Source organism: Phaseolus vulgaris, chromosome 11 (assembly GCF_051622355.1).
Source record: "Phaseolus vulgaris cultivar YP4 chromosome 11, ASM5162235v1, whole genome shotgun sequence".
Classification (NCBI taxonomy): Eukaryota; Viridiplantae; Streptophyta; class Magnoliopsida; order Fabales; family Fabaceae; genus Phaseolus; species Phaseolus vulgaris.
Genome location: NC_143508.1, coordinates 10,019,094 through 10,030,840, shown reverse-complemented (window position 1 = coordinate 10,030,840; position 11,747 = coordinate 10,019,094).

The window sequence follows — 11,747 nt, the reverse complement described above, 5'->3', positions numbered from 1 at the left end:
GACTTCCGGATTACATAATCCAGAAGTAATCATGCATCTGAAAAAAGACTTCTGGATTATATAATCCAGAAGCTAATTACAAATTTAAAAAATGACTTTCGGATTATGTAATCCAGAATATTACAGAGGGGTATTTTTGGAAATACAAAAATCTATGGAGGTGAGAAAAAAAAGGTATGGAGGTGCAGGAAGAAGCAGCCTTTTTGGTTCCTTCCTATTCATATATGAGATTTGGAGGCAAAGGGAGAGTATTTTGTAAGTGACTTGGTAAGCCAAAACTTGGACTTGTTGGTTGAGGTCTGTAAACAATGTTTTCATGCTATCTGCTTATAAAACTCATTGGGCTAGACTTAGTTCTTATTGGGCGAGACTTGATGTTCAAAACATGTTGCTATTTGGTTCATGTTTGGTTGAGCAAGGAAAAGGCTTACTTCGTGCAGAGTCAATTCTTCTCTAATCCTTTATTTTCTAAACTTTTATTCTTCACTATAAATCCTAACGAAAGAGTTTTATAATATTAGATATATCAATAGAAAAGTATATAACTCATCTCTTTTTTCATATAATTGTAAAAATTAAAAAGAAAACTATTAAAATCATCTTAAAGTGTTTAAAATAAAGGAAATAAGTGAATAGTATGCTTAATAAATTGAGCATAAAGAACATTTATCAATTGTATAGTCCATTCACCTTGAATAGTTTTGACTTTTACTCTAGTTGTGAATAGTTCTGACTTTTACTCTAGTTGAGATAAAAGTAATTTGACCTAGGCTCAAATAAACTGTATTAAGTACCATTACATTCCTTCAAATGGAAGTATGCAATTGTGTATGGAAAACAATTAATGTAATATGAGGAGAGACATCGCTAAAGAAAAAACAACTTCTCTTTGTCTCACAACAACAAAGGATTTGAAATGACTCTTTCATAAATCTCTATATATAGAAGATGCATTCGGAAAAAAGTGTCTACAACAATCAAGATGAACTTACAAAAACAATTGTATAGATATAAAATCTTACGCTTGCAAATCTAGCTCGTTGATAAACACTACTCTTTTCTTTAACTATCTATAAAAGTGAACTTTATGTTGTATATGTCGTAAAACACAACACCTCTTTTAGTGAGCGGTCCTATGATCATATATTCCTATAACCAAGAATGTTAGTTAGGATTGACGACATTCTAAACAATACTCAATTTTAGTTAGGAGTGTTGTTGCTCAAGCAATACTGAAATTTAACCAAGAGTGGTTGAGGTCCAAATTGTAAGACCCCCATCTGTAAAAGAAAATAAAGAAGAGAGAAAATTGTCTTTGTCTCCTTTCTTTGTCATTCTTCCTTTTCACTTCATTTTCTTTCTCATACCTCATCTATTCCAAAATCTGATCACATCATGAAATAGATGAGGAATCATGGTACATTTCTATTCGATCATATTTTTAAGTAAAGTTTATTTTTACTTTGAAGACCCTTATTCTTCCATTTTCCTTATGATTTAGCCATAGATCTTGATGGGAACAATTGAGAAAAATGTATATTCCAACTTGTTTTACATTAGACTAAAATTTGTTGATGTTTGGATAACATGCTTTAGGTCCTTAGATTCTGGAATAGTTTTCCTACTAGAGCTTAAATTTCCACTGGAATAAAGAATTTAAGGTAAGGGAAGCTAACTTTAGCTTTTTAATAACATCCTAGGCTAAAAGATCTAGAGGGAACATGGTCCCAAGCTTTAATTTTTCTTACAGGAATGTTATTTGATTATATGTTGTTTGAACTTGTAGAAATATTAGATTTTCATAGTTTACTATTTAAGTATTTTTTTATGTTAAATAGGTTTGTAAATGTTGTGAATCGTGTTATAATAATTTGGAGTGTTAATTTTGGATTAAGTTCTACGGTTTTTGTAGGAACTAATTGAAGGAAATAAGAGAAGACAAAAAGTTGTAGCAACTCATATAATGTAATTGCACAAAATTGCAAAACTGATCTTATTCATTTTGATTTACTCAATCATATATATAATAAAATTACAATTACTGGAAGCTATAAAATAGAAATACTAACAGGCCTGTAAACTGACCATTAATGCAATATAACGGTAAAATAGTTTAAGGGTAATAAAATTAGAATTAATAATAATAAAATCTGAATAACCAACATCCTCCCTTAATTCTAATTTGGAACAACCTTCCCAATTTGAGTCATGATATTGTTTTTCTCAATCGTCATCAATTCTTCATTCATAGCCTTTTGCCATTTGGGGTGTTGAATGGCATTGACAAGTCTCACAGGTTCTGATTCTGCAAGAAAAGCAAAGTGAATCAAATCTCCATTGTCATCAACTTCATCATCAAGATTTACTTCGCAATCTTGAAGGTGTACAGGTTGTCGCTGCTGCCTTCTTGGTCGCTCCATCATAGTTGCAATTGGAGTTGCAACTTCAGATTGAATTACAACTTCAGGTTGAACTGCAGGTGCTTCAAGAGTGACTCCATCTCCCACATCATCGTTCAAAACGTAAATATATCGTTTTTTCGAATCCATTTCAGTTGCTGCATTCCATTGTCATTCCTCATCTTCGGCAAATGTAACATCACAACTAATAATCACCTTCTTTGTCATTGGATTGTACAATTTGTATCCTCCATGCTTATATCCAATGAAAATGGTCTTTGCTGCCTTACCATCCAACTTCGATCTTGTTGACTTGGGGACATGAGCATAAGTAATTGACCCAAATACCTTCAAGTGTTGCACATTGGGTTTGAATCCACTCCATGCCTCAATCGGAGTTGTGTTAGGAACACTCCGAGTGGGTGATCTGTTTATCAAATATACCGCACATGTTACGGCCTCAGCCCAAAAATAATTTGGCATACCTTTCGCTTTAAGCATGCTCCTCGCCATGCCCATGATTGTTCTATTCTTTCTCTCAGCAACTCCGTTGTGTTGAGGTGTGTAGAGGCAAGTTATGTTATGTTGCAATCCAAGTTCTTCACAATGCCTCTTGAATTCATTAGACTTGTACTCACCTCCTCCATCACTACGCACCATCTTAATTTGTCTGCCACTCTCTCTTTCAACAAATGCTTTAAATATTTTAAAGCAGTGGAATACCTCATCCTTGCTTTTCAATACATAAATCCAGGTTTTTTTTTTTTTGAAAAATCATCAATAAAGGTTAAAAAATACTTACTACCTCCAATTGATGATATGTTCATCAGGCCACAAACATCTATATCAACAAGCTCCAAAGGAAATTTTGCACGCCAAGGCTCCTTAACAAATGGTATCCTGTGATTCTTTCCAAAAATGCAAGCCTCACACAATTGATCAGGGTGATGAATATGGGGTAAACCATTCACTAAATTTCTTTTGGAAAGATTTTCCAAACTCTGAAAATTTAAGTGTCCAAAGCGTAAATGCCATAACCACGATTCATTATTCACTATTGCATTCAAGCACTTGAAATCACCCATATGAATATCTACTGGAAACATGCGGTTTTTTGATAAAAAGGTTTTAAGAATCAAATTACCTTTTTTTTATCAAAAAGTGAGAATTTATTTTCAACTATATGCATCCCGTAACCCTTTCCGGCCAATTGTCCCACACTCAACATATTACTTTTCATGTCAGGTACATAGAAAACATCATAGATGTATCTGTGATCACCATTCTTCAATGTAATAAGAATTCGCCCTTTTCCAGTCACCGGAACGAACCTTCCATCACCGAATTTCACTTTTGTGCGAAATGAGTCATCCAAATTTGCAAACAGCTCCTTCTGACCACACATATGATTCGTGCAACCTGTATCCAAATACCAAGTCTGGTTGTTTGGAGTTTCATTTGATGTGGTTGTCATTAATACTTCATGATCATTTTCATCTTGTTCGTGATTACTATCTTCTTGAGCATAATTGGAAGCATGATTATCACCTTTTGATTTGCACTTATTTGCATAATGGCCACGTTTATGGAAATTATAACACTCAACATTTGATTTATTATAAATGCCTTCTCGTCCTCTGCGACCACGTTCCCCGCGCCAAGCGCCTCCATGATTCTGGCCACCACGGCCTTTGCTGAAATAACTACCATGTTTATGATAGGAGCTACCAATTGAGGCTTGTGCTTGTAAAGCCTGTCAATTGGTTTTTCAATCTTATTGTCATTCATTCGCTGCTCATGCGTTCGTAGAGAACCAGACAATAACCTTACTGTCATTTTTGAAATGTCATTGGCCTCTTCAGTTGCGGCAAAAACATGTTCAAATCTGGGAGTTAAAGATCTCAAAATCTTCTCCTGCTTTGCCTGCTCCGAATGTGTTTCACCATTGGTCTTCATCTAATTTATCAAGGAAAGAACTTTATTTATATAGACATCAATAGTCTCTGTGGTTTCCATCTGCAACAGTTCATATTGGCGTCTTAGGGTTTGAAGACACACCTTTTTGATCTTGTCATCACCTTTATAATTGGTTGACAAAATTGTCCAAGCCTCATTGGCAGTTGTTGCTCATTCTATCTGCTCAAACGTCTCGTCATTCATTCCTTGATGGATGAGATACAAAGCCTTATTGTCCTTCTTCTTCTGATCACGATGTGCTACTCGTTGCGCCTCAGATGCATTAGCAGCTAATGCAAACACTTCACTCTCAACGACATCCCATAACTCATGATAATCAAACAAAACTCTCATTTGCACACACCACCGATTGTAATTTTTTCCATCAAAGAAAAGGAATGATAATTGGGTAGAGTTCATGATAAAAGACTAGCTCTTGATACCAGTTGTAGGAACTAATTGAAGGAAATAAGAGAAGACAAAAGGTTGTAACAACTGATATAACGTAATTGCACAAAATTGCAAAACTGATCTTATTTATTTTGATTTACTCAATCATATGTATAATAAAATTACAATTACTAGAAGCTATAAAATAGGAATACTAACAGGCCTATAAACTGACCATTAATGCAATATAACGGTAAAATAGTTTAAGGGTAATAAAATTAGAATTAATAATAATAAAATCTGAATAACCAACCGTTTTCGCTCAAGTGATAGATTTTTGTTCAAGCGAATTATGACTGAAAATCTACCCTACTTTCAAATTTATTTTTTCTAAAGTGAGAATTTTTTTGCTCAAGCGAACCTATTCTCACTTAAGCTAAAAAAATTTCTTTAGAAAACCTATTCTCGTTTAAGCTAAAAATTCTTGATTGAGCTAAAAAAATTTCTTCTTTCATTTTTTCTTTTCTTTTCTTCTTTTTCTTTTCAATTATTTGAATTATATATGAATATAACATTTTAATGCAAAAATGGATATTAATTTGTATGATAAATTGGATTATGAAATTTCTTTTCTTTTCTTTTCTTTTCTTCTTTTGCTTTTCAATTATTTGAATTATATATGAACATAACATTTTAATGCAAAAATGGATATTAATTTGTATGATAAATTGGATTGTGAAATTTATGAATGGTATGAAATATATATATATATATATATATTATATGAGGAAATTACGAAATTGTATGATCAATTAAATTATGAAATTTATAAATGATATGTTTTATATGAGGAAAACTTGTATGAATTTAATGTCATACATTTGAGATAATGTATGAGATGTGATGTAATAGTACATTATGTTTGAAAAACATATGTTTTAATAAAGATCATCTATTTTTACTGATCATCTAAGTCACGTAAACTAAGGTATTATGTGGTGAGAAGCTTAATAGAGAGTTCATACACATAGAGTCCCGTTGTAGACACTCAATATTAAATGACTTATCCTTTTCCTAGATGTGTGGATTAGATGTTAGTCTCTGGTAGGGGCATATACTTAATGAGACTTCTAGAAGACGATATATCCATTTGCAATCTATGATTGAAATGAAATAAAAGTAATGGGATTGAAAGGAAATCAAGTTAATGTGAGGCAAATGGATCTATGAGTAGTCAATATGAATGAGATAAAAATGATTGTTATTGATAATTTGATCCATATGGTTGTTGATGACGATATTGGAATGTAGTTGGATTGTGGTGATTTGTATTGAGTATTATATAACTCTGATTGATGGAAAAATAAAAATGGAATTGTCTATTTGAATGATTAAGCTAATTGATTCATTTTACTTATATTTTTATATGTTAGTGTTTTATTTTCATTAGTTTATCTTTGCATGTGTTATTTGTGTATGAACTACGAACACTATACTATATACACAAGCAAATATATGTCTAGGTGCAGGAGAAACTTTGAAAAAAATAGTGGAGAAAATTACTTTATTTTATTCCCTTTTGTAAAATGTTTGAATATTTAAGGATATTACACAAATAGTAATAATACTCGTTTTGTATTTGTAGTGATAATCTACCTAGTGAAACTTGATCAACAAACTAAATATAGTCTTAATTAAGAGACAAACTAGTATAAAAACATCAAGTGTACATTTTCCTTTCCTCTCAACACTTTTAAATAACATGTTATTGAATTGTTATTTAACTATAAAAAAAAATTCTTTTAAATTAGATTTACAAAAATATTTTGTCCACTTAAAACTCCATCTAATTATTATAATCATATGTTAATATCAAGAAATCTGCTAAAAGAAATATTAATATATAATTCAAACATTCATTATTCTCGTGTATTTTACCTATTTTCATATTCTAATTAAAAAAAGAAAAAAACTTAGAGCTAATTTTTTTTTATAAAAAAGTGATAAAATTTTAAATTTTAAAAGTATCAAATGTTTTACAAAAATGAATAATGATTTTTTTTTATATTACATACAACCTTTATAACTTTTAAATAATAAAAATATTTTTTTTTTATATTTAAGTTAAACTTTATGTTTTAAACTTGAAAAACATGTCCTTACATATGCCATCTTTTTGTTCTACTCAAGGAATAGACTATACCACATAAAAAATCTCTCAATGATAATTTTTCAGAAGACTCATACATAAAACACTCTACAAGCAAGAAGAAAAACATTTCAAATATTTATATGCAAATCTTTATGAGTTTTATTGAACTTGGTAAAATTTGTTCTATATCATCTACTTTAAGTGTTTGATTAAGAAATCTATATAAAGATCAAAGATATTACTATATGTAAAATATTTATTTGGTCTCCTTATCTGTTTTTACCTTTTTAATAATACAAATCCTTAAAAGATATCTTTTCAAAAGAAAAGTAAGTCTTTAAGTATATTTTTTTAAAAAAAAACACGATTGTATCTTCTTACTCAGATCATGCAAAATAACAAATAAATGAATACTCAAATTTAAATTTCATTAACGAAACATTAAAACCTTATTATTGTTGATTTTGGCTTAATCCCAAGTCCCACATCGGTGGGTTCATTGTTTGGGAAGGAGGTTTGAGGGTTATAAATTAAACTCTCCCCTTCTTCACTGTTAAATATCCCAATTTGTAATATCTTCTCCCATAATAATAAAAGTGAGTTGTTTTTGCTGTGCTCGGAGATTAGGTTAAATTGGCCGAACTCCGTTAACAATTTTCTGGTGTGTTTTTTTCCTCTTTATCTCTTTTATTATTCCGCTATGTTTATTCAATATTATTTGTCGGGTAGCTCTGTTAGGGTTCTATTTTAGTGGGGAAATTACCCGTTTTTCCCAACAAGTGGTATCAAGAGCCGAAGGTTCGCCTTGGGTTGTTTGAAATTATTTGTAATATTGAATACTATATTTTGATTTTGTAATGGCAAATCAAGAAGAAGAAGCGAATGATGTATCTAGAGTGTTGGGCTCCTCGTCATCATGGTCGAGGTTCTCGGTGTCCACTTTGAAATTGGCAGTGGAAATTTTTGATGACACTCGACATTTTGGCATGCGGCAAGGAGAGGTCTTTGACTCTCTTTTTCAGCAGGGTCTTGATATTGCTATTGAAGGAGAGAAACCAGAAGAGGTAGAGGAGAAAGACTGAAGCATCATCAACCGGTTGGCATGCGGAACTATTCGATCCTGCCTGTCCAAAGAGCAGAAGTATGCTGTAAAAAATGAGACTTATGCACACAAACTGTGGAAGGCATTGGAGGACAAGTTTCTGAAGAAGAGTGGTCAGAACAAGCTCCTGATGAAGAAAAGGTTGTTCCGATTTGACTACCAACAAGGTACTACTATGAATGCACACATCACTATGTTTAATCAATTAGTAGCAGACCTGTTGAATTTAGATGTGAAGTTTGAGGATGAGGATTTGGCTTTGATGTTGTTATCATCTCTTCCTGATGAATTTGAACATTTGGAGACTACGCTCCTTCATGGGAAGGAGAATGTGTCGTTAGATGTTGTTTGTTCTACTTTATATAGTCATGAATTGAGAAAGCAGGATAAGATGAAAACCAAATCAACGACATCAGAAGAAGCATTGGTGGCAAGAGGTCGTCAACAAAGCCAGACAAAGGGGAGAAGAGGGAGGTCTAAGTCTAAAGGTCGAGCCGTTGCCAAAGATAAGTGTGCTTTCTGTCATGAGAAAGGACACTGGAAGAAAGACTGTCCAAAATGCAGAAGAAAGGGAAGACTCCACAAGATGCAAATGTTGCAGAATGCAAAAGTGATGTGGAATCAGATATCTCTTTAATTGTCTCGCTTTCAGTATCGTCGTATCCAGATGAGTGGATATTGGATTCAGGTTGTACCTATCATATGTGTCCCATTCGGGATTGGTTCTTTGAATTTCAAGAACTTGATGGCGGGGTTGTTTACATGGGTAATGATAATCCATGTAAGACAGCTAGGATAAGTTCAATCAAGCTGCGGAATCATGATGGATCCACCAGAATTTTGCAGAATGTACGGTACGTGCCAAAGTTGAAGAAGAATCTCATCTCATTGGGGGCTTTAGAATCTAAAGGTCTAGTTGTGACGATGCGAGATGGAATTCTTAAAGCAACTTCAGGAGCACTGGTGATGTTGAAAGGCGTGAGGAAGAACAATTTGTATTACTACCAAGGTAGTACAATGGTGGGGACAGTAACGGCAACAACTTCTAGCTCTAAGAAGGATGTTGAGGCAACGAAGTTGTGGCATATGAGGTTGGGACATGCTGAAGAGAAATCCTTGCAAATTCTTACCAAGCAGGGATTGTTGAAAGGTACGAAGGCTTGCAAACTTAAATTTTGTGAGCATTGTGTTATGGGAAAACAACGAAGAGTGAAGTTTGGCACTGCAATTCACAATACCAAGGGTATTCTGGATTATGTGCATTCAGATGTGTGGGGACCTGCCAAGACTCCGTCAATCGGAGGTAGGCATTATTTTGTCACTTTTGTGGATGATTTTTCCAGGAGAGTTTGGGTGTTTACTATGAAGAACAAAAATGATGTGCTTGAAATTTTCCTTAAGTGGAAAACTCAAGTTGAAAACCAGACAGGAAGGAAGATTAAGGTTCTCCGAACAGACAATGGAGGAGAATACAAGAGTGATATGTTCCTGAAGGTATGTCAAGATTGTGGCATAGTTCGACACTTCACTGTTAGAAAAACACCACAGCAAAATGGGGTGTCGGAGCGTATGAACAAGACACTTGTGGAGAAAGTTTGTTGTATGTTGTCTAATGCTGAATTAGGCAGAGAGTTTTGGGCTGAGGCTGTGACATACGCTCAACATCTCGTCAATCGTTTGCCATCATCTGCTATAGATGGAAAAACCCCGTTAGAGGTATGGTCTGGAAAACCTGCAATTGATTATGATTCTTTGCATGTTTTTGGTTCTATTGCATATTATCATGTGATTGAATCAAAGTTAGATCCACGGGCAAAGAAGGTTCTTTTCATGGGCTTTAGTCCTGGAGTGAAGGGATACCGTTTGTGGTGTCTAGAGGCAAAGAAGTCGATTATCAGCAGGGATGTTGTTACCTTTGATGAATCTTCCATGTTAAAGAAGGTAAATCCAGAAGGAGCTGATAGTACTCCACAACAGGTGGAGTGTGCCCGAAAGCAGGTGGAGTTTGAGCCGACAGTGGTGATCCCAACACGAAATACCACAAGTGACTCTCCTATGGCAGAAGAAGAGTCAGATGAGGAAGAGGTTCCTACCCAAGAATCTCAACAACAATCAACGTCAACTGCAGTTAGAAGACAGAGACGAGATATTCAGAAACCTGCTCGTTTCATGGATATGGTTGCATATGCACTTCCAGTTGTTGATGACATTCCATTCACTTACCCCAGAAGCCATTCTGAGTTCAGAGAGTGGTAATTGGGCAGGTGCGATGGAAGAGGAGATGCAGTCTTTGAAGAAGAACAAGACGTGGAAGCTGGCACAATTACCAAAAGGTAAGAAGGCAATTGGGTGCAAATGGGTATTTGCAAAGAAAGAAGGATTTCCTAATAAAGAAGATGTTTGCTACAAGGCAAGGTTGGTTGCTAAAGGCTTTGCTCAGAGGGAGGGAATTTATTATAATGATGTATTTTCTCCAGTTGTTAAACATTCCTCCATTCGAATTTTGTTGGCCTTGGTAGCACAGTTGAATTTGGAGCTAGCTCAACCTGATGTAAAGACCGCGTTCCTACACGATGATTTGAAGGAGGAAATCTATATGACTCAACCAGAAGGATACAAGGTTGATGGAAAAGAATATTGGGTTTGTAAACTTAGCAAATCGTTGTACGGACTGAAACAATCTCCGAGACAGTGGTACAAACGATTTGATAAGTTCATGAAGGATCAGAAGTACAAAAGAAGCAAATATGATCACTGTGTGTATTTGCACAGACTTGAATATGGTTCCTACATTTACTTACTCTTATATGTTGATGATATGCTGATTGCAGCAAAGGGCCAAGTTGAGATTGACAGGTTAAAGGCTCAGTTGAGTAAAGAGTTCGAGATGAAGGATTTGGGGGAAGCCAAGAAGATTCTCAGCATGGAGACAAACAGGGACAGGGAGAGGGGAAAACTTTGGCTGTCACAGAAGCAGTATTTGCAGAAGGTACTACAACGTTTTGGTATACACAAAGATACAAAACCTGTAATGATGAGAATCAAATAAAGGAGGCTTTTATTAATGGAGGAAGAGGACATCCACCCTCACATTTGAAGTTCTTCCTTCTAGTCTTCTCAAAATTAAAAGAAGACATAAAATAAAGATGAGGCCCAAGCCCAAAGCCCAAGCCCAAGCCCAAGAAGGCCAAAGCCCAAAGAGCCCAAGTCCATCCCATGAGGGGCAAGGCCAAGCTTTGAAATACTCTTGTATAGTTTTAGGAGGTGTGGTTATTAAATAAAGGAGTGTGAAAATGTAAAATAAAGTCACATTACTCATGTAACTTAGGAGAGTGGTGTAAGTGTAGTTTTTGGGAGGTGTCATAGTAGAAAAAGGTCACACCTCCCATGTGACTTGTTTTTGGTGGGAATTTCAAATGAGTTTATTTGAAATTTCCCACCTATTTTTCAGCACCTTAGGCTATAAATAGAGGTGCTTCCTTTGTAAAATTCAGATTGGAATTAATCTAAGAAAACTCTACTCAAATTCTGAGTGAACTTTGGAGAGCTTTGAGCCTTCTTCTCTAGTCTTATCTTGATGGATCAATGGAGTCCTCAAGTGGCGGCATCACTCTCATCTAGGAGCATTCCACACTTCTAGTGGCGAGATCATCCATCCTCCTTCCATCTTCATGAGCATTTCTTCTCTCCTTCCTTTCTCCTCTTTCTATTGTTTGTGTTAGCTTGTGTTCTTGAGTTTTGGTTAGAT